This window comes from Cardiocondyla obscurior, linkage group LG12 (assembly GCF_019399895.1).
Source record: "Cardiocondyla obscurior isolate alpha-2009 linkage group LG12, Cobs3.1, whole genome shotgun sequence".
Classification (NCBI taxonomy): domain Eukaryota; kingdom Metazoa; phylum Arthropoda; class Insecta; order Hymenoptera; family Formicidae; genus Cardiocondyla; species Cardiocondyla obscurior.
The window spans coordinates 323,283-349,546 of NC_091875.1; the positions used below are offsets into that span (position 1 = coordinate 323,283).

Below are 26,264 nucleotides of genomic sequence, written 5' to 3' on the forward strand. Positions count from 1 at the left end.
CGGAGGGTTAGGTAGCGTAGTATCGGTCATTACCTCCACCGCGAGTAACTGGGTCAGTCGTCACACAGCGCCTCTGTCGGTTCCCTCACACCGGTTTGCAGCGTTCCCTCTCTGTCTCTCTCTTCTCTTCCCATCCCTTTGGCCTTCCCTTAGTCGTTTATCGCGCACGGCTTTCTCCCTCTCGCACATCCGCAACGGCGCGCGTTCCCTCACGCGTTTTGCCGCCCCCTCGGCACCCTCGCCGGTCGAAACCTTCCGTGCGATTCTCGAAGCGGCCTGATGGAGGTCAGACCTTGGACCCAAGGAGTGCGGAAAAGATCCGCCTTGCCCTCGCGCTGCATCCGCGCGCAACTTGCGCCCTTTGCACTTGCCTCCCATCTTCCCCCCTGTCAACGAGATATATACCACGATTTCCATATCACTCGCTTTACGAGAGAACGGTAAAAAATTGTCGCGGTGTCTTGAGAGCTTCGGGAAACAATTTCCGCTACGTCACGCGGGAATAACGTAGAATTGCAAGCGCGTCGATGATTTGCGACGGAAACGAAAGTCGCGCGTGACGTTCGCTTGCAAGGGGGAGTTTAAGGGGAAAACCGATAAAGCATTTCGCAATTGAATGAAAATTAGCCGCATATCCGAGACGAATCGTTTTCTTGGCAAATAAGTATCTTAAAAAAATTTATATTTTTATGATTTAACAAATATTTAGTTATTATATTGTTTTAATAATGAAACGCTCCATATTGTGTTCCATTTTTGAAATTAATAATTCTGAAAAGGATTAAGGATTTTTCTCTTGTCAATTTTCATTAAATTCTGACCAGCCAGCTCTAACGCTAGCATTTTTTATGAAGAACGCACAGGTGTTGCGCTGGTAAATTTACCGCCACGTAATAGAAAGAGGACGGAGTCATTGGGCTGGCGAGCTGCACCAGTTTACTTTATCATAAGCTTTCCATCATGTTTTGCGCGTCTTTTATCCAGCAGCCCTGATATATGAGAGTTATTTTTGCTCAACTCTGTTTATGTAGTGTCAAAGGGTTGAAGAACCGTCTCTTTGCAGCAAATTTTCTTAGGCAAGTAAATAAAAATTAACGCGCGTATTTAGAAAATTAAATTTCTACTTAATTTAACTCGATCCAGTAATCAGGCAGCGTTTAGTATTTTGTTAGTACATTATTCGTCGTCTGTCTTAAAGTACACTTCTCAAAAAATTATTTAATGCGAAATTATTTTTATCAATTTTTATAAAGGGAAAATTGATCGTCTAGAAGATTACGAATATTCCTGACGTGTTTTCGTTCAAAGAAATTGGTAACGCAATTTGGTGCTATTTTCGAGAGCTAACAATGTTTTGGAGATCAGAGGATTGCACGAAAAGTTTTATGCCGCGCGCTTCGCGCATTTTAGAACTGTCCGATCTGGAAGTTTTAAGTTTTGCAATCTGTCGCACTTTTATCTTGTACGTCGAAATTTAACGATATGAATATAAGTCACAGAAATTTCGTTTTGCCGCAATTATTATTGTAACGCACTCTATTAGCGCGATCTTATTTACAGGAGAAATTAAATTCTTTATTTTCGTACTTCTTGCACATCTTGCGCGACATGCATACACGATCTATGCATATCCCGAACAAATAACGACCCGTAGTTGCACTTTTACGTTCGTATTATTAGCTACATTTTATGCCGCTATAATCAGCTGTGTCGTAAACATGCGTAGTTTCTGAAGAAACAGCAGCGTCAGCTTGCATAAGCCGACGCAGGTGACGTGTTCGACGTCTCAACACTCATGCGAATTATTTATTGTCCATTGAGTTAATAATAATTAAATAGAGATAAAATATCCTGCGCATGTTATAAACCTAGATTTAGCTATTTAGAATAATCACACACTTAAAGAGAAAGAAATTAAAACGAGGATAGGACTTAATTTTTTAATTCGTTCTTACGTTTTTTTGGGGTGGGATTTATTTAAATTCATACGAGATAATTCTTTAGATTTATTTTGGGCGTCTAATTTTCGCGTCCCGTCAAGTGTCACAAAAAAATTTGACTCGACGCAGGAAATTTGTTTGCCGCGACAACGCACGGATTTTGCGAAGGATGCGTTCAAGGTTCGCCGGTCATTGACCAAAGTTTACGAAGTGCGGTACGCACGTGAAATCAATCGGCCCACGTGACACGCGTGCTCCGCGGAGGCACCGAGAAACGGGCGTACGGTGCGCTCGGTTATGCAACCAGCCGGTCGAAGGACAGGCCGGTGCACGGTTTCGCGATGGCAATTACGCTCCGCAAGCGGAAGAGCGGTTCGCAGGAGGGCGCGGGATATGCCCTGCCGCCGGCCACATTACGGAGGGAGTAACGAGTATCGGTAGGCAAATGTAGGCGGAACGGGAGGGGCACCCGTGGACTAATTCGCAGTGGCATTAGCATTTGCCGTACGAATGGATAACCGGCAACGGTAATAATGGTAACGACGTGGCGCCTGCGATCGACAGACTTGTGAAGATAATCGGATTCGACAGAGAATTATTGGTGAGATTATTCCGGTAAATTATCCGGGAATTATATCGGGAATTATATTCTTTATGAATTGCACATTGAGCCGCGAACGAAGGCTACACACCCAATCCGCGGGCTTTGCGCTAAATTTTTGTTCCCATTTAATATGTCCATCGTGTCCATTCTTGGTATTTATTAATAATATATTCTTCTTATATTTTTTTCGTGAAATTTTTTTTGTTCTAATTTTTGGGACGTTTTACGTACAAATAAATTGCAACGTGCTTATTTTGTCAAAATTATTTATTCAAAAAAACGTTTCCAAACGTTTAAAACAAAAAATACGGTTTGAAAGTTCGAAATTGAATTCTCTAAAAATAGCTTCCTGCAGTCTACAAGCTGCAAATTATGCAGCAGTATCATAAATTAACGAGTTATCTTGCAGAGTTGATTCGCGTGCATCATTGAAACGAATGGACGAACGTCGGAAACGAGTCCAGATTGAAAGTTTACGTTCGGCCATAAATACCCGCGTGCGAACCGCTTTACGCGGGATGTAATGAATATAACGTTTCAATTGAAAATTCGCGGTGTATAAGCGCTACTAAATAAATAAAATCCCGGAGAAAAACAGTTTGCAAAATAGAATTTGCACGCGCGCTGAATAAAAACGGGGAAAATAAACCCCTCGTAGAGGAAAAATCGTGTGTACCGCGCGCCTTTACTTAATTGTGGGTAAACGTTTATTCGATCACACATTTCGAACGCATTGCATTGGGTGAGAAAATGATCCGGATAAAACAAAAATGCATAGAATTATTAATATTTAATTGAGGGAATATTTCGTAGCAGGAAATGTATTGGAATCGTAATACCTTTTCGTGATTCACGACTAAACGATTCAAACTAGATTTGTTATTACAGATAAAATTAATAATATGTATGCAGTGTAATTATAATTAATAAGGCTCTGTTTCTTTTTTCTTTTTTTTTTCCTGAATGAATTTCGTAACGCTCTATATTGTAACACAAAATACGACACGTAAGGGTTATAAACGTTAACCATAAACGCGATTGGGGCCTTCTGATATACATAGAACGTAATAGCGGAAGTGTCGGCTTCGAAAGTTCACGTCCGAGGCATAACATAAGCGTTTGCGAAAGATCCTAAATTGAGTATATGCGAAAATAGATCCCGCTACGTCGTAAACGCGGAACAATATTTTCTTCGACATGTACAGAGCGCGACGGTGGAAGAAGCGTCACCGGTCGCGAGGCGTAAACCGGAGGTGAAATAAAATTTAAGCGATCCTAAACAATATGGTGGTTTTGCGCGAAGACGGGCTCTGTTCTCGGATTAAATCAGTTCATAAACCGGAGCAGGTTAGCAGCTATACGCCGCGCGGCACCTTTGGATCCACACGAAAGTGGAAGAGCCCTACGATGTGTAACGACTCATATTGCAAGAGCGAGCGCGAATCCCGCCGAAGTGGGACGCGCGGCGCTGCTAAACGTCATTAAAGCGGAGGCTTCTCCCGCGTCCGAGGCTTGGTGACATAAATATCCGCGAAGGGTCCTAAATCCCCGCGTTTCTGCAACACCGAGTTCCCGGCACGCCGGGCTGACGCGCGCTTGACGTATGGCTCGCGGATTGAAATTGCGAGCGGCGCGAGCGCGATTTAACGAGGTTCGAAAGCGTCGCGTATCGGCATTACCAGGGGCATTCTGGGGCAAAGGTTGAGGAACGCTGACCTCGCGACGAAGCGAAAGCCGCAACCCTCCGTGGCGGCGAGTCGGTTCTTCTTCGCTCTCCGCTCCGCGCCCTTCTGCATCTCGCTCCCTCCACCGCGCGTGTATTCTCTTCCGTCTTCTCCACCGTCTTTTTCCTCCCTGCTCTTTCCACCGCGAATTCCCGTACGCCGTGTCTCCGTTCAACTAATCCGACCACCTCTTCGTCCTCCACCTCATCGCTCCCACCTTCGCCTGCGTACATATACGTCAGGCGCGGTGTGCTTTCAATCTGACCTACCCGAATGTTCCTCCTCTCTCTCCTTCTCCTCCCTCCCCCACCTTTGGTCTCCTGCTACCGTTCTTCTCTTTTTCTCCGTCGTAACATTGCGATATCCTCCTTTGTTTCAGCGTCTCTCGAGTCGACATTTATCCGACACTCTTCCAGTCTAGTCTTTCTCTTTCTCTTACCCTTTCTCTCTATCTGTCTATTTCTGCTATCCTCGCTCTCTGTTCTTTGCTCCCTGCCAACGTTATTCTTTCTTCATTGCTCGTAATCGATTGTTAGCGAACCGTGTACGCGCGACCAATATTTTAGTGGCTACTTCAAGTAGAACTTTCAAGTAATAAAAATTGATTTCTGTCCGCGTTATTGATTCGCGTCTAGTTAAAAATCGTTTTAATCGATGAAACAGCGTGCAACTTTTTGACATGCTGATTTTATTAATTTATTACGTACTTTTAATATTTTTCATTCCTACTTATGAATTTTATTTAACTAATTGATCTGAAATTTAAATCACCCCAGAGAACCAATTGAAGGTTCCGGGACACTTCTTTATATACGGCGCAATGTTAAACGACATTGTCCCGATCACGGGTGATGGATGTTACGGCTAATACGCTAATCGAGGTAAACGCAATGAGTTGAACACGCGTAAAAATAGATCGACCTACCCCAAGTAGTTGCTACTACCACCGCTGTATCTTTTCTTTTTCTTTCTCCTCGCGGAGCTCTCTTTTCTCTTACTCCCGCTTCTCCGCTTCGGGAAGTACTTCTTCGTGAATACTTTGTACCTCGCGGCTCAGCCCGTATTACGTGACGTCCGGTTCGAACCACCCCCTCTCGGCTATTGTACTCGACTTCCACCACGGATAGAAATATTTTCTCAAGAGGAGAAAGTAGGTCGTAGAACCGAAACGGATGTAAGCGGAAGTACGAGTGTCCCTTTGAACTCGACACAAGGAAAGGTCATGCATCAATAATTTATGAGCCGCTCTCTTGATAGTCTTCCACCGATGCAATCGCCGAGGCAATTAAAAGCGGGCCATTAGATTATTGCTATGCGCGGGCCGAGGCGCGCTTTTACACGAGAGAGACAAAGGGTGACTCGTTCGCGATTAGATAATTCCATTCGCCTTCTCGTTTGTTTCCGCGGTTTTTTTTTAGGCGCGCATGTGGCCTCCTCGCAGTCGCTTCCAGTACCAGCGAAATTTACAAACACTAGGCGAGCTTGACTGCGCCGTGCTTTTAGCACCGTCTAAATCCAACCGTAGCAAATACACGGCTGATGCAACTGCGTGACTCGCGAAAGTTGTCGCGCCGACGGTACGTCTAGCGAAATACTAGCGCGGGTGGCCTGAATAAAAATTTTGTTACAATTAATTAAGATAGTTTTTTTTTTTGTTTATTTAGATCACACACGAGCTCTCTCGCGCTGCTCTTTTTAAGTTACCGAGATGATGAAACATTTATGAACCTCCACTTGCAACCTGCACGTACTCTAACGCCGCGCGTATAAAATTTTTGTCCCAATTAACATAAAAATTAATATACTTGGCGATTTATTCCAATTACAATCGCAAATGTATTACGATTATAATGGCATATCCGTTCGCTCTTCTTCCAACCAAAGTGCAACACATTTTCCATTTAATGCAAATAGTGCGTAAATGTTATTGAAATTGTTGATCTACATTCGTCGTAATTCCGAATGCAGTTCCCGCGGGCCTCTTACCGTGGATCGCTCGATCGCAAAGGATTCGCGATAAATGTTAATCACTTTTAACGAATGCAATTTATATTTACATATAAAACGTTACGATTTATGTAGATCAATCTTTATTAACGGAAATAAACGGAAAGTCGAATAAATGTGATAAAATTGTATCGCGACCTACTTCGGTCGTTATATATCGCACGGTGACTCTTTCTTTCTTTCATTTTTTTTTTTTTTTTCTCTCATTTCTCTTTCGTCTTTTAATTTTTCCGCCCTTTCGACCTTCTTTCATTCTCTTTCTCCCGCACTCCACCGAATACTCGAGTGCTTTTTAAAACCTTTGTATGTCGGTTCTATGCACACCGTGCCGCACGTAAATGAGCTCCTTCCGTTATACAAATGATCTTGACGGTTGGAAAAAGAGAGATACGAAGTACCAACGAGGGTCTATGATACAATTCTCGATCGGTCTCGCTATTGGCATTCATAAAGTCTCTTGCGTCGCATCTGAATACATTTAAAACAAAACAAAAAAAAACAAAAAAAAAAATAAAACAAGGGAAATTTGCTTCTTCAGAGTAAACTAATTGTGAAAATGTCATACAAAAGTATTATAAAAAAAAAAAAATTAAAGCATTAATTAACTAAAAGCATGTCCCGCCGTTTATACATTACGAATGGTTGGCATTTACCGTACTATTACTGATATTAAACAATAACGCTTAACCCTGCGCGGTCTTGCGAAGGAGCATCTTACGTCAGCTTCGCGCGACGAAAAGAAAAAAAAAAAAGGTCGATGGTTGTAGGTGTGCACTAATTCAGCAGAGAGATTCCATCTCTAAAGATTCATGCGATATCGCGCAGCGTGGGGGAGGGTTCAGGATTGCGGTAACGAGGAGCAATTCAAACGGCACGGCGTATAATCTTACGAGTAAAGCGGAGTTGGCTAGAGAGAAGCTGGTCTGATAAAGTGTCTATTTTCGTGAGCGTAAAAGCCGCCTCTACCGCCTCTCGACGAGGCGATGCGGCGAGGCGGCGGCGGCGGCGTTCTGCGTGAGGAGAGTCGCGCCACAATGCATGCTGACCCATATTCGGGTCGTTGCTATTTCAGATCCATCCTTTCCATAGAGGAAGGTCGTCGGACTGCTGCGCGCGGCGAACGCGATTACGTAACCGTGCCTTGTTTTTAGCGGCCGCGCTCGAACGCGCGCTGGCTGTTCCCTCTCGATTTTTCGCCCGCTCGCTCGCGCGATCGCAGAATAGCACATCACGCGCACAGGCCGTTCTAGAATTGTCGGCCAAACAAAACCTTTCGAGTCTTTAATTTGAAACGGTTTCTTTCTTAACGAGAATGCCGAAGGAACCCATTGTCGATCACGTTTCCTTAGTTTTTGAATAAAGAAATATATTTGTGAGTGTGAAACTAAAATTTTGTTTAAAGAGCCGTGAAACGTTATCTTGTGATTAATCAAGAAAGATCTACCTTATCTATTTTTTTTTTTTTTTCTCTTTAAAGTTCGTAAAAATATTTCATATTTTTAATCGTTAATGAAAAAGTCACATTCTAATTGATAAAAAGAAAAATTTGCAATAAAAGTAACATATAAATGAAATACGTTCCGATAGATTTTATCTGAAACGCCGCCAACCCCCACGTATCAAAATAATAACTCGTGGACACGAATCGACGTTAACTATTAACATGAGCGTTTCTGATCGCGTCCGCGATCACAGGCACGTTCCCGTAATTATTTTATTTACATTTACATTTTCCCTCGGACACTTTGTACGGCGTCGAAGGAATCGATATTTGCAGAGCGTGAATATCTTTGACCGCGCGACTAATAATATAGAATCGTAATTGTTTCGGCGAGATCGAATTAGCGCGACGAACTCCCTGTCTGACCATCGCAACGCTGTACTACTGTCATTTTCGTTACGGGCTTTTTACAATTAACAGATTTCGCGTGGCAGTTCAAATTCCTGTTTGACACGCAGGCTCGTAGCGACAAGCAGCTTAAATCAAAAGGTAATTTAGTATCGGATTATAATTGGATTATATTAATTTTCATGAAGACGATGCGCGTGAAACTTTGATTGGGCGGAACGTTTACTGTTTACATTTATTACGGTGCTCGCCGAGGTACGATCGATTGGGTGGCATGCATAACGGATCCTAGTAATATCGATTGGCATCCGATCTCGCGCTTTCGTCAATAATTTCATGCTCCGTCGCGCAGAGGCGGACCGTGCATTATGCACCGATGTGCAGAAACGATAAGGCGCAGTCGGGCCGGTTTTACCTTGAACGAAGGCCTTAAAGACAGTAATCTAGGAAAACTCGTTTGACGTGCGTACATTATTGGACTGGACTGTTCGATTCATTAGCACGTTTGCGCGGCCCCGCGCGTTGTATAACACGTCAGATTTTGAAAAACCGCCCGCCGTAGAATCGTGACATTTTATCTCCGTCATTGAGGATTTTTATAAATTGCCTTTGACGTTCTCCGCTTGTCGCCGTGACAACGCAAATTCCCTCCCGTTTACGTGAGCACCGGTATCGCAGACTTCATTTGTCACTTCGTTTAATTCGTTATCTCGAACGCCAGCGATCGCGCGGAACATTTATTGCATAATACCATAATCGACTGCGGGAGAATTTTCTATTTCGCGTTACCTCTCCGTAATGAAGGTGTGTTTAATATAATCGCATTTCTCGTACGGTATCCCGCGCGATAGATATTTGTAGACTACTTGCAAATGTATCGACTTTTTTGCCATTAATTAATCAATTATATAATGAAGTACACGTCGTAATTTTCTTGTACGCCTTGTTTCGTTCATTTCTCATTATTTCTTCAACGTGTTCTCATCGCGCTGCCTTTGCTCGAAATCTTCGGTATCCGCTTATGTCTCAATCCCATTGTATTTCGCAGAGCGTACATCTCGGGAGATAACCTCGCGAGTCGGGAAAAACCTTTCGATCTTCACATTCGCTCGCGCCGGTGCGGAGCGCGCCGAACGATCATTAATCGACTCGACCCTCGCTCCGGCTCCAGTGTCGCAGCATCCGCTGCACTTTCTCTCCCGCCGCGGGCGAGCGAGCAAACGGATGGTCGCGACCGCCGTTGCATCGGCGGGCGGCCGTGTGCAGTCGCCGCCGTTCGGCGGCCGATGCACAGGGTGTAGGTTACGCGCTATAAAACCTCGGTGAGGGGAATTCCCCACCTGGAATGCACTTCTCTTTCGTTTTCCCTCTCTCTCTCTTTCAGGCTGCACCCGCCCGCTCGGTCCCACCACGTGGATAGCCGACCGTTCTCCTCGCCGTCCTCTTCTCAGCATCACCGACACGGTGGTTGCACCTCTGCTCTCCTCTTTCCCTCCATCTTCTCTCAGCCTCATATCCGATAACGGCCACCAGCATTTTCCGTTTCCCTCTCTTCGTTTTCGCTCTCTTCTCCCCCTTGCCCCATCGTTCTGGACGGTCTCTCTCTCTCTTTCTCTCTCGTTTCTTTTGCCTCCGTTCTCGCCCTCTCTTCTCCTCTCGCGCACAGTCGACCCCTTCTCCACGGTCTCTGCCACGACCGCCACCTCCAACATTGCTTCCCCACTATGTCGATGCAAGACCGAACATGAATCGCTGGTTCAGGGGGTGGCTGCCGGTTGTGCAACGAGCATGCGCGACGATAGTAAACACTCCCCGGCTGCGCACTGCGACTTGGCTTGTGGCAGGTCCGGACCCTCATGTAACAGCGGTGGCAGCGGCACACCACAGGCTCCGCGATGCACAGAGAGAAGCAGCAGCCACGATGCGCGCCTCTCGGGGTGCACCTACCTACATACGTGCCGGGGGTACGGCGAGATAGGGGCGGCTGTCGGGTTGAGTGGGTTGGTTAGCTCGATACCGGTTTGGGTTCAATGCACACCGCGAGGCCAACTCCCCTTCTCCACCGCCTCCGCCTCTCGCACCCTTGTCCTCCCTCGACACCCCCTGCTGCCGTACCGTCGACTTTGCGCACCCCTTTACTTATCTCTCTTTCCGTCTTTGACTTTCTGTGCTTTTCGTCATCGCTTCTTTTTCCTCTTTTTTTTTTTTTTTTTTAATTTTTTTTTTTTTTTTTCTCCCCGGCCAACGTATTCTTCTATTTGTCCTTGCCGGTCGCTTTTCTTTTCGCCGAGGCTCGTCAACCGGAGAATCCCGCGGGGATGAGAAATAGCGCAGGGGAAGGTAAAAAGAGGTGGACCGGTATTCCGCGACGGAGTAAAGAGGACAGCTTGTGGATGGTCAGGATGCGCAGAGGAGATCGAGATAAAATGTACGCTTAGGGTTGAAAAGAGGGGAAGAAGGTCGTTGGCTCGTCTCTTGTTTTTCGGTGGTGAGAATCGACAGCAATCGTCGGCTTCAGATACCCGGGAACACCACTCCCGTCTTCCATTTTTTTTCCCCTCGCGTTTACTTGAGTGGATTCATCAAGTTTCGGAAGCTCCCTCGGACCTGCTGAAAGTTCATGCACCCCGTCGCCGCTTGCGAGTGTCTGTGCGGAATTAACAGATCGATTCGAGCGCCGCGTTTCTCGATATCGCGTACAATTGGAATCTACGATTTTCGCGAGCAGATAAATTTAAAATAAAATAAACTCCATATCGAGAAATATTTTTAAGCAATTCGATTTTTTTAATATTTCGCGATTTTTCATGTTTAATTATTATTTAGGCAAAAATAATTAATTAATAATTAACTCAGAGCACAGTCAGAGTTTTTAAATTATAAATAACTCTATGTTCAATACTTTTTCTTCACGCGGTTATATAACGATCAACATGTTACATGAAGAAATCGTAGACATCTCTTGTACGTACATACAATTCTTTTTGCGAGAGTTACGTAAGACAACATTCTCCGCGTAGCAAACTATAAGGATTAAAACGGGTTATTTCCAGGCGGCTTCAATTCCCGACTAAAGGTCTGAAGAATTCCAGCATAAAGTAAAATTCCATCAAGTTAATCGACCGCGCTATAGCTATATAAAATTATTTATGAAAGAACACAAGAAACTTAAACTGCCCAACGGTTACCTCGGGATGCTCCCGGGAAGAATGCCACCCAAGGGCAACGTTCGGGAAACTTAACATTCCCTCTTGATATCCATCAAGCCCTCCCGAGAATAGCAATTACTTCTCGTTGTAAATTCGCGCAATAATCAAAAATGGTTAACAGTTGAGCGCGAAGCCGTGATAAAAATTTTACCGCCTTCGCCGCTGCAGCCAACGTTGTTTCGCGTAAAGCGCAAAAGAGCGAAGTAAACGCTCATCTAGGATATCTAGGCCATTTGTTCTGTTACTTCCAAACGGAACGACGTCCGTTGTTGCTCTCGCACGTCGATATTGTTTTATGACGTGACAGAATATATAAATGTAGAAAAATCAATACAAAATTAAAAACCCTGCCGGAAGTCTCGGATTTGTTGGATTTCCATTGAGCTGTATTAAAATATTTTTCCGATAAGTTACTTTTTGTTTCTACATATCGAGCAGTAAATGTTTAAAATATCTCTCGCTCGAAACGTCGCGGAGAAGGAAGAAGATGATGATAATTAGGTGGCCACCGACGATACTTTCTTTCGCTTAAGAAGGCTATTACCAATATGTATTCGCAGTCATTTCTTTTAATGATAGGCTTCGGCAACGCGATGTTTGATTACCGATCGTCTTTGATGTTAACATTTCCCTTCAGTCGTAGCAAGTGATTTACTAGCGTTGTATAGCGACGAAGGAAATAAATCGAGAGACGAGATATTCATAAGATGACTGCACGAATATGGCATCGCGTCGAAATTATTGCAGCGAAAAGAAAAATTGACGACAGCTGTGTCCAATTTATTTATTTTTTTTTCTCTTTAGTCTTCTTCTTTTTTTTTCTTTTTTTTTCTTTTTTTTTCTTTTTTTTTTCTTTTTTTTTATGGAAATTACTTGCCGGTGGCAGAGCAGACGAGCGAAAAAGTGTGAATGCTTATTTATTAATCGGGATATTAATCGAGTCGTTTGCGATTCTAGTGTTCTGGAACGGCACGGTATTAGCTCTCATTATTTCAATGATACCTCCGAGACATTTTTATTGCACTCGTGCACGCGTACATATTCGATATCTTCTAATCCGTTTTACACGGCCGTACTTAAAATATAAATATGACACGTCGACACGCGACTCGGCGCACGCGATTCACGCGATATTTTTTCTACCGTTTAAGTGAATTTTCCGGCGGCATTCAGCAGTGCATTTGTACAATCGCTTATACAGTTTAAAACCGTGCGATTCGCGGAACGGCTGCGACGTAGGACTGCAAGTTGTATTATTGCTCATGCAGAAATTTCTCACCCGCGTGGAGTGTCAGGTTTGATTTAAATCCGTTCAACTCTTTGAAACGTTATCAACATATATTATTTATTTTTACATTTTATTAATATACAATATATAAATTCAGAATTTTTTTTTTCTTTTTTTTTTTTTTCTTGTGGCAGAACGATGAACGGAGATATCGGGAAGACTTAATATCTCCGAAAGTATTGATTGCATGTGCCGAGAGATATTCGACAGTCTTCTCAGAATCCCTCGGGGGTATCCCAGTCCCGCTTTAAGCAGAGTCGCTCGCAACAATGCGCGATACGCGGTCGCCCGCGGTTAGTTATCTCGTTCTCTCCCTCCGTCCCCTCGTATTAAATCGCAACGTAATCCGACGCAGAGAGCATAATCGTTCGCCGTTCTTCGTCCGTTCCGGATGCGCGTTATCGCCTCCAGCCGGTAAGTAACCCAACGACTCTACCCGCTGCCTTATCGGCGGGCGACGAAGCGGTCGCACTAGGTCCGTCGTCACCTCCGCCGTGTGTGCGACTATTGCACGAGATATCGCGGGTGAAGGACCCGCGTACGTTTTCTCCGCCGAAGGCGCGAAGTCGCGTGCCGGGCGAACGTCTTTGGGCAGCCTCTCGAAATGATCGGATTAATTTTCAGACCAGCAGCGCAACGGAACTGTTCAGCGTACAAATATATTTCCGTAATTCCTAATAATCTAAATAATTAATTTTTTTTTTTAATTTTTAAAAGGATCTTAATTAGCTGAAACTCGATTCTATTGTGGCTTAAAACCGACGCTGATTAATTCTCTCGTTTGGTTTTAATGGTTGCATTAATGTGTCAACTATCAAATCGGCGATTTTGAGGTCCGGTTTAATTTTAAAATTTAATTAATATGTTTATCTTTAAAATTCTTATTAAAAAAAAATTTTAATTTTTTTTTATTAATTTTATTGACTAATATACTAATATACTTGTCTACATTGATATTTTCTTTTTTATGTTACAGTTGGCAGAACTCTACAACTCCGCTGAAGTTCAGCTGATAGGTAAGTCACATAATTTTTTTTTTATAATTTGTAATCGAGTCTCTTAAATCGATAACACGTCGTCGACCATAAATTACTCAATTAAAATAACGCGTGCGAAATGGGACCTCGAAAAATAGCATGATTTATTGTAGTATATATTTAAAAAAGAATGAGTCTTTGCGTTGCTAGAACGGCTATTCCTCTCTAATGCGTCAGATAATTTGTTGGCAATTGCAAGATTTCGTAACGCCAACATACTTGAGGCTTTAAGCCAATTACTATCTCTATCCGCGTTCTCCTTTCTTCCGTTTTCGCGCACGTCTTCCCTTTGTTGAACGAATAAGAGAATGGCGTGACAGTGTGAAACGAAACACCGGCGTGTTATTCTGGCTGCGAGAGTCCTGAAGGAGGAAGCGTGAAGGCGTTAAGCTTAAGAGGAAGGGTGGAAAGGGCACGGAATCGAGAAAGACGCCCAAATTGACGTGTCCCGAGAGAATACTTCCGTCGACATCAATCGAACTTCTCCTCTCTCGCTCTCTCTCAGTGAACGATTTCAGCCGCTGTTTCGATCCCGAGCGATCTCGGTGAAAGAGAAGGAGAGTGGAGAGGTTGAAATAAAAAGATAATTTATTATTATTAGCGGTTTGAGATACGCTTTGTTTTACGAATTCGCTTTATACATACAATAACGGTATCACAAGATTTCTTGCCGCTTTAAACAATGGTTGCTTTTTTTTCTTTCGTTTTGTTTCTTTTTTTTTTTTTTATTTTTTACTGCGGGATGTTTCTTCTTTCATTGGTTCTCAACAACAGTGCCACGATGAAATCTCAACATGATACTCGCCAATCTGATTAATTCGATAAGCCACTGCGTTAAAATGCATACAATTTTCCTCGCGATTATTTAGCGCCGACGCCGATCCGATATCATGCGCAGACCAATTAATCATCTCGAATTAATTCACCTAATCTTGTTAGCCGCAATGACAGAGAATTTAAGCACCCGTCGAAACTTGAGTGCCCGAAGAGAATGAGGGTGTAAGGGGCGGGAGGGGGGAGGGTATACGCGAGCCGGCACCCGGCACCTGCTCCCAGGTCACGAACTAGAACTTCGACAAGCCCTAGCCGCGACCCTGGCGACAGCTCTCCTCCGCCTGACGTTGGACCGCCGTTTAATTTCTCAGGACGCACCTACCCGCTGTCTATCTCCCTACCTTCTTCTCTCTTTCACTTCTCCATCCTCTTACGGATAATTTGCGGCTACGTTAATTAACCGAACGCGTGGTGCGCTCGCGCGAGCCGAGGCTACGGCGAATCGATCGCGATTAAAAGTCCCGCACCGATGTAAACAAACTGCAACGCTGAAGGAGGAAGCGGAATGGTTGCAGAATGCGCGAAAGAGCTAGCGAGAGAGAAGCGCAAGGTGAGAGAAACGAGTGAGCGAGACAGGGAGGGAAGAGAGGTGGGTGAGGGGAGAGAGATGGAGAGTAGTCGACGTTGCGATGCGTTACCTCGCGTGGAGGTCATTGACCGAGGGTGCAACGAGAATGGAGGGGTAGCAAGACGGGTACGGGGGTTGTCGGGGACGAAGCGAAGAGTGGTGGTCGAAGGAACGGTGGAGGACAGGGGGAGGAACGCACGGAGAGCGAGAAAGAGGAGGAGGGGAAGCGAATGCAAGCGCTGACTGTTGGAGGGGTCGTGTGCAGTTGCATCGACCGACGATGGCTCAGCTGTGCATCCGCACCCCCTTTCATCCCGCCTCCGTCGTTGCCGCCGCCCGGTGCTCTGCGGTTCCTCCCGCACTCCCTTCTCTCTCTCTCTCCCTCTCTCTCTTTCTCGCTCTCTCGCCGACGAGCCCTTGCTCCATCGCTCTCTTCTCTACCCCTCTCCGCCACTTCCCCTTCAACTCGCCTCCACCCGTCCGCCACCCCGTTATTTCTCCTAGCGCTCACCCCTTTCTCTCTCGAGCCGAGTCTCGCACCCCTCGCGGCCCGGACCTCGCGCAACCACCGAATCAACGACGTCGGCGTCACGGGGGATGCTGTGCGCGCCGCGCCTGTGAACGTGACCCTCAAAACTGAGAGTGTGCATGTACACACTCACTCCGGCGGCTGTGCCGTGCGGAGGCGCGCGTCCGCGCGAAATGCTATATTGTGCATACATGCGCGCGATGGACGCTGATTAATTAGGATCCCGTACGCGCACACGCGGCTCTCTCTGGAATATCTTGGGAGGTGCGAAATGTTGAACATTGTCGGAATTTATTCATCGTGGGGAAGAAATACCACGTAGATCGATTAAAGTATATATTTCTATCCATATAAATTTTCTTCGCGTATATCCGTTATTTGTATTTTTACATTTGCGAAATATTCTTCTAATGAAATGTCAACTAAATCCGGCTAAATCGGTTGCAGCTTGTTCTTTTATATTCAGCTGTATAAATACAGCCAAATGTATATCGATCTATATAAACTACCGTTGACAGCGATAAAAAGTAACGCATCATCGTTGTATAACAAATAATAAATAGTCAATGCGATTTATTTTAATAAATATAAAAAAATTTTTAACGCTAAGTGTTTGCCGTTATGAAACATGCATCAACGTAAACTTTAAACAAGAAATATATAACAAAATGCGTTTTGTCATATTTGTAATTTCAAACATATTATTTTTATAGAATATTTTTAGAGATATATATCTACACGCAGTGTTTTCGAAAATTTACAAACAAGAAATTACGTTGCGCAAGTCAAAAACTAGTTGGATCAGAAACGATATTTAATTAATTAAAGGATAGCGTAGAAAAATGTTGAGAAAAAAAATAATCCGATGCACATTAATTACAGTACGAGAATTAAAAACGATTCTTATCATACGGTCGCCTTATTAGAGTGACTAATATTGTTTTATAAAAAAAAAAAAAGAAATAAAGAGAAAGATTACGTCGTTCTTTCTTTGATTTTGCCGTACGGGAACCAAAGTCTCGGTGCGTTTCTCAACGAAACTAACGTTACGTTCGATGATTTTCGATGAAATTAAAGAGTTACCGCGTCGCGGGAGGTGGAGGACCGTCGCGATGGATAATCCAGTACCGATAACCATCATTGACGTCGGTTGCGAGCTAGCCGGAGAACGTCGTCGGCGGCGGCGGGAGGCGTCGGTACTCAGAATGCCGTTGCACCCGGTTTACGACCGGCGGACCGGTAGTCTGCTGCATTATACGATATACGACCGTAGCTATATCCACGTGTCTGGCCGACGGTGCGGGGCAGGGCCAGGGGCGGCAAGGGGGGGAGGAGGAGCGGTACCGCACCGGCGGGACGAGAGAGCAACGCGAGGGACGGTGGGTGCATCGGATGCAAGGAACACCGAACTTTGGAACACGGCTCGGCCAGAAACGATTTTCATACGGGCGGATTGGTCCACGCGAGATCGGGAACCGGCCCGTAGCGCGAACGCATCTCCCTTAACTGCCATCCCCGTCCTTCCGCCGCGTAATTGCATCAAGCGCAATGGAATTTCGCGATCCTCACGGCACGGCGGGCGCGCCGTGCATACAGCTCTCCTCGCTCGGGCGACGTTGCACGTTTAATGGCCCTGCGAAGCCGCTGGACGTCGACGAAGGGCTGCTACGGTATAAGGGTATTGACGCTCCGACAATTGTCTAAGAAGCGCTCGTAATAGAAATTCGCGATGTAACTTGGGAGTTGCTCGTCTTCGAAACGGGACGCGAGCTCATTTAGTTCCCTCGGCCGTTGAATAAGTCGAGAGATCATTTTCGAATAGAAACTATGTTAACGTTCGTGTGTACGGAATTAGACGACTACTTAAAAGTCAAAGACAATTAAATGTCTTTGTAGCGTACCTTTTTGTTACGGTTGAGTTTCGATAAAAATTTATTTAAAAGGACGATACGTGAAAGTTCAGGAATATAAATTCTTATAAATTTCTACGAGATTTCTTTTCTCGATTGGAAGCAAATTTGTCTGCGTCGCGATGGTTTTGTTAGGGTAATAAAAAAATTTCTATGGTGTAGAGCACGTCTAAGATCTTGAAGAGAAACGTTCCTCAGCTGCTGGAATACGCAGTATCCTTGACAACGTGCATGACGCGTTGATGTACACGTTGTACTCACGGCGAACGATGGGGTAGGTCAACGCACGGTTTGTCGCTTGGCAACCTAACAACCTACCTACCTACCTACCTACCCCACGGCCAACTGCATCCCAAGGATTAAAACTCCCCTCTCCTCCCCCCCTTTTTTTTTTTTTTAATCAGCGCCTTTGTCCTGTCGTTCGATTGTCTGCATCCGAGGAGAGCTCGCGAGAACGCAACCAGAAACAGGGGAGGATTTGATGGACTAGAAGCACACTTTGCCCTTTTCATACGTCGCTCGCACGTAGAACGTCGGATCTTAGATTCTTGCGACATCGGAAAACGCATTTCTATTTCCCCCCAGTGCTGAGATTTAAGGGGATCGGCTTTGAAAATAATCCTCGCCCTTAACGCTCCGTTTTCTCTTCTTTATAATTTGCGCAATCCTGATCTTTGTTAAATGTAATTTATGCGCTAAATATTCTCACGCGCTTACGTACGATTGGATAGACCCCGACTTCTCGTATGCAGATCGATCGCGATATCCTTGAATCGGACTGGGAAAGAAAAGCGCTCGGTGGGTGGCCGCGTGGGCCGCGAGCAGGAATTGGGTTAAACTGCGAGCAATTATGACAGGATATGATTTAGCCTAGCTTTCTTAACCATCAATTTCTGCGTTGTGCACGCCAACGGCTATCCGCACGCCACTGTATGCCGGTGCCGATCGGTCAGGGCCGGCCTTTGACACGTATTTTCTCGTCTCGCGCTTCGCTGGCGAATTTAAAAAATTCTACGATCGATAAGAACTTTCGCGCACGACGCCGATCAACTGTGAGGCGTTAAAAATAGGCTACCGCGGAGGCTTAATAATCGCGTATCATTGTAAAATAGGTCATTAATTTTCCCAGTAAAATGGGAACGTAACATAGAAACATAATAAAACCGGTATTTCGTAATTCAACTGCAAACGAGACTTTAACAACATTACACGGCATTCGAGTGAAGTAACGCAATACATATGCGTTATATTTTATAAAGGTGTTAAATACAACACACGCATGATCAAACGTTCCTGCTGAAACTTCTCCGCTATTTTTACGACAAATTACGTTAGTTAAATAATTAAAATTATCTTACCGAACCACAATATCGATATATATATATTTTCTTTTATTTACATATTAATTCAAATGCGTTAGTCTATTTTACTCTGAGCAGGTGATTGATAAAAATTATATTATTCGACGCACGAAAGGTGTAAAGATCCCATTTGCGTTCGCGGCTCTCGCTCGTCCGCGATACGATAAATGTCTATGAGTACGCATGATTATGCGTGCATCTGTTTTCACACACGTGTTCGCCCGTGCGTGTTATATACACGCAACATGTTATCACGCCGCACCGATGTCAGCGGTGAGACAGCTGCCCCGGCCACCCCTCGTCGCCGCTCCTTCTTGCGTGAAACTTACGACTGTATATCGGCGACAACGGTCTATTATTAACTTCGAGCGCGATAAAACCGCGGCTTCGTCGAAATTTCCTGTTTCCGCGGGTTAACGAGACCGAGAAGCGTGCGGGCGGCGGCGGCTCTATATTTTCACCCGCTCAGATGTATGTTATCGTAAAGGAGATTTATCCCCCTTCCACCCTCGCATCGCCACTCGTAGCGTCGTTTCGAAATTTATTTAGCTTTTATAGCGAGGATTTAAAAACATTTTATGCTAAACTGCAGTCCGGCTGCTCGTTTGAAATAAATAAATAAATAGAAGTAGAAAAAAAAATGCTGCGTTATCGTTTCATATGCGCGAAACATTTATGTCGGCGACAATAAACGAGCTCGTATAGACCGCATGAAAAATGAGATGCGAGATTAGAAACGGTGCCCATCGTATGCGCGCGCGTATGTGGTTTACGGCTTAATTGTAGAAAGTAAACGTCAGTTGTCTTGCGCTGTTGATGACCCGTCGCGAAACTGTAGGAAGAAAGTGCTCGCGATCGCAGTATTATACAACGGTTTCCGCGTACGTACTTACTCGCGTTCGCCGGGAATCGCGTAAGAAATCGCGGCCACAATCAACTGCATTTCGCACCTAATGGCACCGACGGAATTTCGATTTACATCGCGTTGCGTCACGACGTTTTGCAGCCGTGATTAATTACCCTTGATTTGCCGCGTGTTAGAGTCTTTCCGTGTTAGGATCTCGCACGTTATGGGCGCGCTTGAATTACCTTTTTTTTTACCTATATCTTTTAAATCGACTCGAGTGCGCTATAATTATATCGGAGCGGTGATCGAAACTCGACTGTCGGGATCTCGCGAATGCGGAACGGGCGTGTAGCATCAGGTCGAGATATATACCTACGTGCTGAAGGGAAGAATTACGCAACCCCGCGCATAGACAAAAGAAGCGATCAGTACTACGAGGTCGCGCCGGAAGCAGCCAAGGAGGATCGTTGCTTCCTCTTGAGAGCCAATCCCGCTATCTTACGCTCGCTTTGTAACCGATCGATCGTTCCGCTTTCTCCGTCTCGCTCATTCACGCCCCCCCGTCGTCAGTGGTCCCTCGCACCATTACATCTTAAATCCCCCTTTTTTTTTGTCTTTCTTTTTCTTTTTTCCCCTTACCCTTTGCTTTCTTTCTCTTTCTTTTTTTCTCTTTCTCTTTTTCTCTCTTTCTCTTTCTCTCGCAAAACTCTAACTCGTTGCTAGTTTCTTCACCGATCGCGTATACAATCCCGCTGTACCTTCCCCCCTCGCCCCCTCCCATAGGGCACGGGGGACTCGTCAGATTAAATTCGAAACGGCCTGTAAAGCGTTCAGCTTCGTGTGTTTTGTGTAGTTTGGAATACGTGTAGCGCAGAGTGCTGCGCGCCGTAAGGTCAACGACCTGTCTACGCTGCGAGCACACACACGCAAACGCGAACACTTGCACGGAGAACCAATACAACTATGCACCTCCGACAGATGGAGCTGAATCTCTTTCTATCTCTCTCTCTTCTCTCTCTCTCTCTCTCTCTCTCTCTCTCTCTCTCTCTCTCTCTTGCTCTCTCGCTGTACTCTCCTTCGTCCTCTCCCGCTCTCTTTCCTCCATCCGATCTCCCGTCTCTCGTCTGCGCCGCGCTAGGATAGTAAACCTATCCTGAACTATATACCGCGTAGACCAGCGTAAGAAGCAGACAGGCGGACTAGGCAATACTCCTAACGAATTCTGGATAAGATGCAGAGTGCGGTGCATCGCCGGGTCGGAATACTACGGCGCCATATATATGCTACCACGTGTCTGTATGTTGTGCAAGATGCACGTGACTTCACGTCCCGCCCGTGCCTCTTCGATCCGATGCCGAAGCGGCATGCAAGATGGTTCTCGGCGTGCACCTTGGACCAACTAACGGGAGGAAAGGGAGCGAGGGGCGAAGGGAGGGTTTCAGGTGTAACGGCGAGGGTCACCGCGTATGCGAAAAGCGTATACGTATTTCGAGGACCGCGAAACAAGCGCGAATAAAATGAAAGAGTTTAAACGGACGACGTGCACCGGTAACGACGACGGTGGCGGCTCTTATTTCCGTTTGTCAGCGGGTGTCGGAGAAAATGGAGGCATAAGCTCGAGTGAGCCTCTGTACCTCCGTGGAAAGCTACTTTTTTTTTCTTTTTTTTTTCTTTTTCTTTTCCCTTCTCTCTCGTCGCGTGTTGTTCTCGAAGAGGCTTAAAGCGGCAAGCACCGTACATCAAGAGCAATCTGCACAACCGAGCGATCGTTTGGCGTTGATTCGTATTGTGCGGATCTAACGAGAGAAAAAGAACGCGAGAGAATAAAGGCGAAGGTGGGGGAGAGAGAGTGCGGTAATCTGATTTTGCCTCCGGAGGGAAGAAAATATTCCATACATCTTAGTTATTCGAGACAGAAGCGCATTAAAAATTAAATAATAAAAAAGATATAAGCATTGCCACTTTTTACAAGGAAATATGTCCACGTAATGAAATTACAATTATGAGAAATACGATATTACATTTTGCGATAATGAAAGTATATTATTATGAAAAAGTAGGCTGAGTTTTTTGCAACAAAATCGACGCGAGACAACGATAACGTTACTCAAGTACAACCTCCCGATTTATATATTCCGAAAGTAGATTAATTTAAATCAATTTGATTCATTGTCGTATGTTTTTAATCTGATTACGCGATCGCGATAACAAAGCCTTTAATTTACCACGTTTTAGCTCGAGCGTGCACGATTGCCAAAAAGCTGATCTTACAGTTCATTCATACTTCCACGCTGCAACGCACCACCTGTCGCGTGCAAAAGCATCCTCGCACTTTTTCCCTGCAAGCCAAGTATTTTTATCCGCTCGCTCTTTATCGGCGGACGAAAACGCACGTGCGTGTATCTTGAGTCATTCTGTACGCATTATCAAGATCAATAAAGCGCCGTCGGAGGCATCGCGCTCGGTACCACTGCATCTGAAAACATTTACTTTACATAACATCCTCGCGTTACTCCGAAAATAATCAAACGTTCTTTGCAAAATCATCGGGCACGTAATTCGACCAGCGCACTCCGGCCGCGCGATTTAATTATCCTTTTAGCACGATGTAATTTCACGTTGATGTAAATTCCTCCGTCTTTTTCTGTCTCTCTCCCGCACCCGACTGATTAAACAATTTATTACTAATTTTGAAATTGTTTCTGCGAACGTGCCCACGTTGAATTGCTCAATATTAATTTCACGGGAGTCATGTCAGGGTCATACAAATTGCCCACGGGGCTGCAGAAGTCACCTAACTTCATTCAGTTTATCGGATTTTATCACCCTGATATGTATAACGATGTATATTTAAAGAAAGAAAGAAAAAAAAAAAGGGAACGGAGCAATAATTAGGTTTACAAATCTGTCGCATTTGTTTCTTCTTTCCGAGACTTTTAACGTCATTTCACCGCGTTAAATGCATAGGTATATTCACGTAGTAATTACGAAGTAATTATTGAGTACCGGCTTGAATTCTCTGATTTACGAAGACAAAGTGTGAAGAAACATTAGTCCTATTTTTTTTTATCTAAAACGCACGCGAGCATTTTGATCGAGATAGGAGAAACCACTTGACAATATTTTGCGATTGCTTATTCGCGGATGCTATTGACGTGCCTATCAACGTCAACGGTGCAGCGCATGTTCGGTTCATCAAGACCGCTATCAGAACGTGCTACCCGCCCATCTCATAATCATTCAGGTCCTCGACCTGCCCTCCCCTGGCCCCCTCCCTCCTCTCTCTCTCTCTCTCTTTCTCTCTCTCTCTCTTTCTCTCTCTCTTTTTCTCTCTTTCATTCTTTCTCGCCGCTGATCTACCACATTTTCGGCTTACATTTGACCGGTCCGTACCCTCTTCTCTTCCGAAATCACCAGCGTGACCTTATAATCTCGGTGCGCCGGCGAGTTCCCTTTGTCGAAACGACGAGAGGTGCCTGTCCGTCTGCAACATGATGAGATTTCGGCGTGCCCCGCGACCGACGTCGAGCGATGACGCGACGTTGTACTACGTCTTCAGGGGCAAGAGGGAACAAGGAGGGAAGAAGCCCTCGAAGCTTCACGAGCCTTGGCGGGGATGCACGAATCTCTCTCTTTCTCTCTCATGTATCCGGAGAGGGGTGTATGTGCGAGCTGTGCAACGTGAGAGGAGGCAGAGAGAGAAAGAGAAAGAGAGAAAGAGAAGAAGAGAGTTCATAGTGGACGTACGCGCAGGACGAGGATCACCACCGGCGTGGTTGAAGCAACGCAGGACCGAGCGGTGAACGGGGAGGCGAAAGAGAGATAGTGAGGTTGGAACCAGAGAGGGGGGCCCTGAAAATCGACTGGACGTCGCCGCGTGCACATTCGTCGCGTTTTCACGGTCAGGCTTTATCGATCGGCGGCCGCGTGAAGGGAGGGAGGGCGAAGGAGCGGAAGGAAAGGAGTTTCGGAGTGCATCGGGAGGTCGTTGAACCCGGCCAGCCTTTTGGCAGCCGCGGCGCCCATAATGCAGCGATTGTGTCGCGCTCTCCCTTCCCTCCTCCACGCCTCTTCCTCTTGCGGTCCCCCGCGCGGTGCCGGTCTCGCGGCGCAATTTCGACGGGCCTCTCTGGACATCGACGGGACATTTGAATTTTTTATTTCGCGATACGCGCGGCCCGATACGTGCGGCTTAACGAGTGTTCTTCTCTTTCGGCCTTCTCGCTCTTGTCCTGAGAATTTGTCATTGTCCTCCTCATCGCCGTCGTTCGTCGTCGTTGTCGTCGTCGTGTTGTTGCACCTCGCGCGCGATTTTGTTGGCGTAGGTCGCCGATTTCCAGTATTATTTCTCGCGGTGAAGTAACTAGCTTCTCGCGCGCAAAAAAAAAGGCGGAATCAGAATAGAGCTCGGTAAAAATAAGAGTTTGTCGACGCTGCTGATTGGTTCTGTGTTAATTAGACACGGTTACGCGATTGACATTTTATTTCTTTGTAATACACGAGTTTCTGACATTCGTTTTTTGTACCTTAGGTCTCGAACACGAACTAATCGGTGAGAAAATAATTTAAAATTTAAGTAAAAATTGCATCGATACTTTGACTTTTATAATATCCCTCGAGTTTTCTTGGACCGTGTAACGCAAATTTTATTTCTTCTTCATCTTCGTCACGTTGAATTAAGCGAATAAAGTTCTTACGCTGAACGTCATAGTTTCCACCGTAATTTAAATTAAGTGTAATTCGCATATGTTTATTATGATTGGCAAGATGTCTGCGAATCACGTCGTTCGATCATATCCTCGAACAAGGGCTTTAATGTGCATATCGAGTTCAGTAACCGTGTCCGATTAAAAACATTGTATCACGGAATATCGGCATCAGCGTTCTTGTAATTATCGCGAATCATCATCCAGCGGCTTCGCAATATACGCGTAAATGATTCGGGCGTAATTTTCGCTTCCTGATCAACTCACGAGTCAGTCGTACCGGTCCCGCGCATCTCATCGCCGTCGTCATTACCCAAGATTTTCGGTGCTCCGCCCGAACGCGAGATAAAACAGATTACACGATACAAGTCTACCGCGTTTTCTTGCATCTCCCTCTCCTGCGTTGAAATTAAAGTAGTATATTCAGACTTGGTGAAGAAAGAACACACAAAAAAAAAAGTTACGGAGGAAGCGCAATAACACGGACACCCGTAGCCCTTTGGCGGACGAGCCGGGCATTTACCGAGTCTCGATAAATCACGGCCGACGGGAAGAACGGGGCCGTGACGTGCGCGTGACTTCATCGGATGACCTTAAAGGGAAGGGAAAAAGAACGAAAGAAAAAAAAAAAAGTCATCGTGGCACTTGAATCTTTTTTCGGCGGGGCCTAGGGAAGGACACATATTGGCCGCGTTATTACGAGACTTCTTTTCGGCGCGTTTACGCCCTTCGCGTGATTTTTCCACGCGGCGAGAACGAGATGAGGACGTACGTAGAACGCAGGAGAGGCAGCCGGAGAGAAAAAGAGAGCGAGAGAGAAAGAGGTAGGGAGGAGAAGAGAGACGCATGTGCGAGCAACAACGATGTATTTCGGTGCAGCGCTCCATACACCGCGTGGAGGTCAATGCCCGTCCTTACTCCGGCTCAAGGAAGGAGCGGAAGGGCGGGAGGGTTGGCGGGAGCAGGGAGGAGATGGCGGGGCGCTTCGCGGTCGAGAGGGAGGCAGGGCGGAGGGCACAGGCGCGGAGTGGAAAAAAATGAACAAACATCCAGCAAGAGATGGAGGGGAAGAGTTGCCGAGGAGCGCCCTGGTGCGCACTCTCTTCTTTCTCCTCCTTTTTTTTCTCTCTCTCTTTCTCTCTGTCTCTCACATTCTCTTCTCCTTACTCTTTTTCTCGTATTCTCTCTTGCCGGTTGTCACTCTTTCTCGACCTGTCCCTCAGTTTCGGTTTACGATGCACCGTCGGCTGCAGCGGTGGGCTTCTTACTTCCCGAGCGATTTCCTTTTAACGTCAAAATACGGAGCCCGACCACGAGAAGTCTTTTCTTCCGCCTTCCTTTACCGCCTCTCTTTCTCCGCGAAACTTATTTCGAGAACGTACAAGTCTATAATAAGGGCCTTTTGAAATCGATGCGCTAATTCCACACGTCCTACTTCCGTGTCCAGACATTCGCGCACGCATGCACGACACGTCGCTTCTCGCGTTTTTTTATATATTTTTTTTTCGTTGAACGCGGCAAAGGGCGCTCTATTTATTTTTTGATATGGGCTAGTAAGGATCTCGCGTATAACAATGCTAGATTACGTCGAGAAAACTGTAATTAATTGCGATGTATTATTCAGTTGGCTGTTAAATCTTGATTTCTGATATTTCTTCACGAAATAATTTACACGAAAAATAAAAAAAAACCAATCAGAGTTGCGGTATAGCGGTGACATTTACGGCTCTTAATTAGTGGAATTATATAAACTCACGGTTTGCCAACTATAATTTACCGATGTAATTTAATCGAGCAGTTAACGTGTCATCCTGCTCTCCTAAGATTGGTAACCCACCAATCTTAGGGATG

General features: G+C 45.4%; 1 long non-coding RNA gene across 1 annotated transcript in view; it reads left to right on the plus strand.

Annotated features, from left to right (window-relative positions):
* Positions 1-26,264, plus strand: part of LOC139107015 (uncharacterized) — a 135,025-nt gene that overhangs the window by 72,132 nt on the left and 36,629 nt on the right. The window contains exon 6 of the long non-coding RNA XR_011546457.1: positions 13,598-13,637. This is a non-coding gene — a long non-coding RNA (uncharacterized lncRNA). The remainder of the gene's footprint in view (positions 1-13,597; positions 13,638-26,264) is intronic.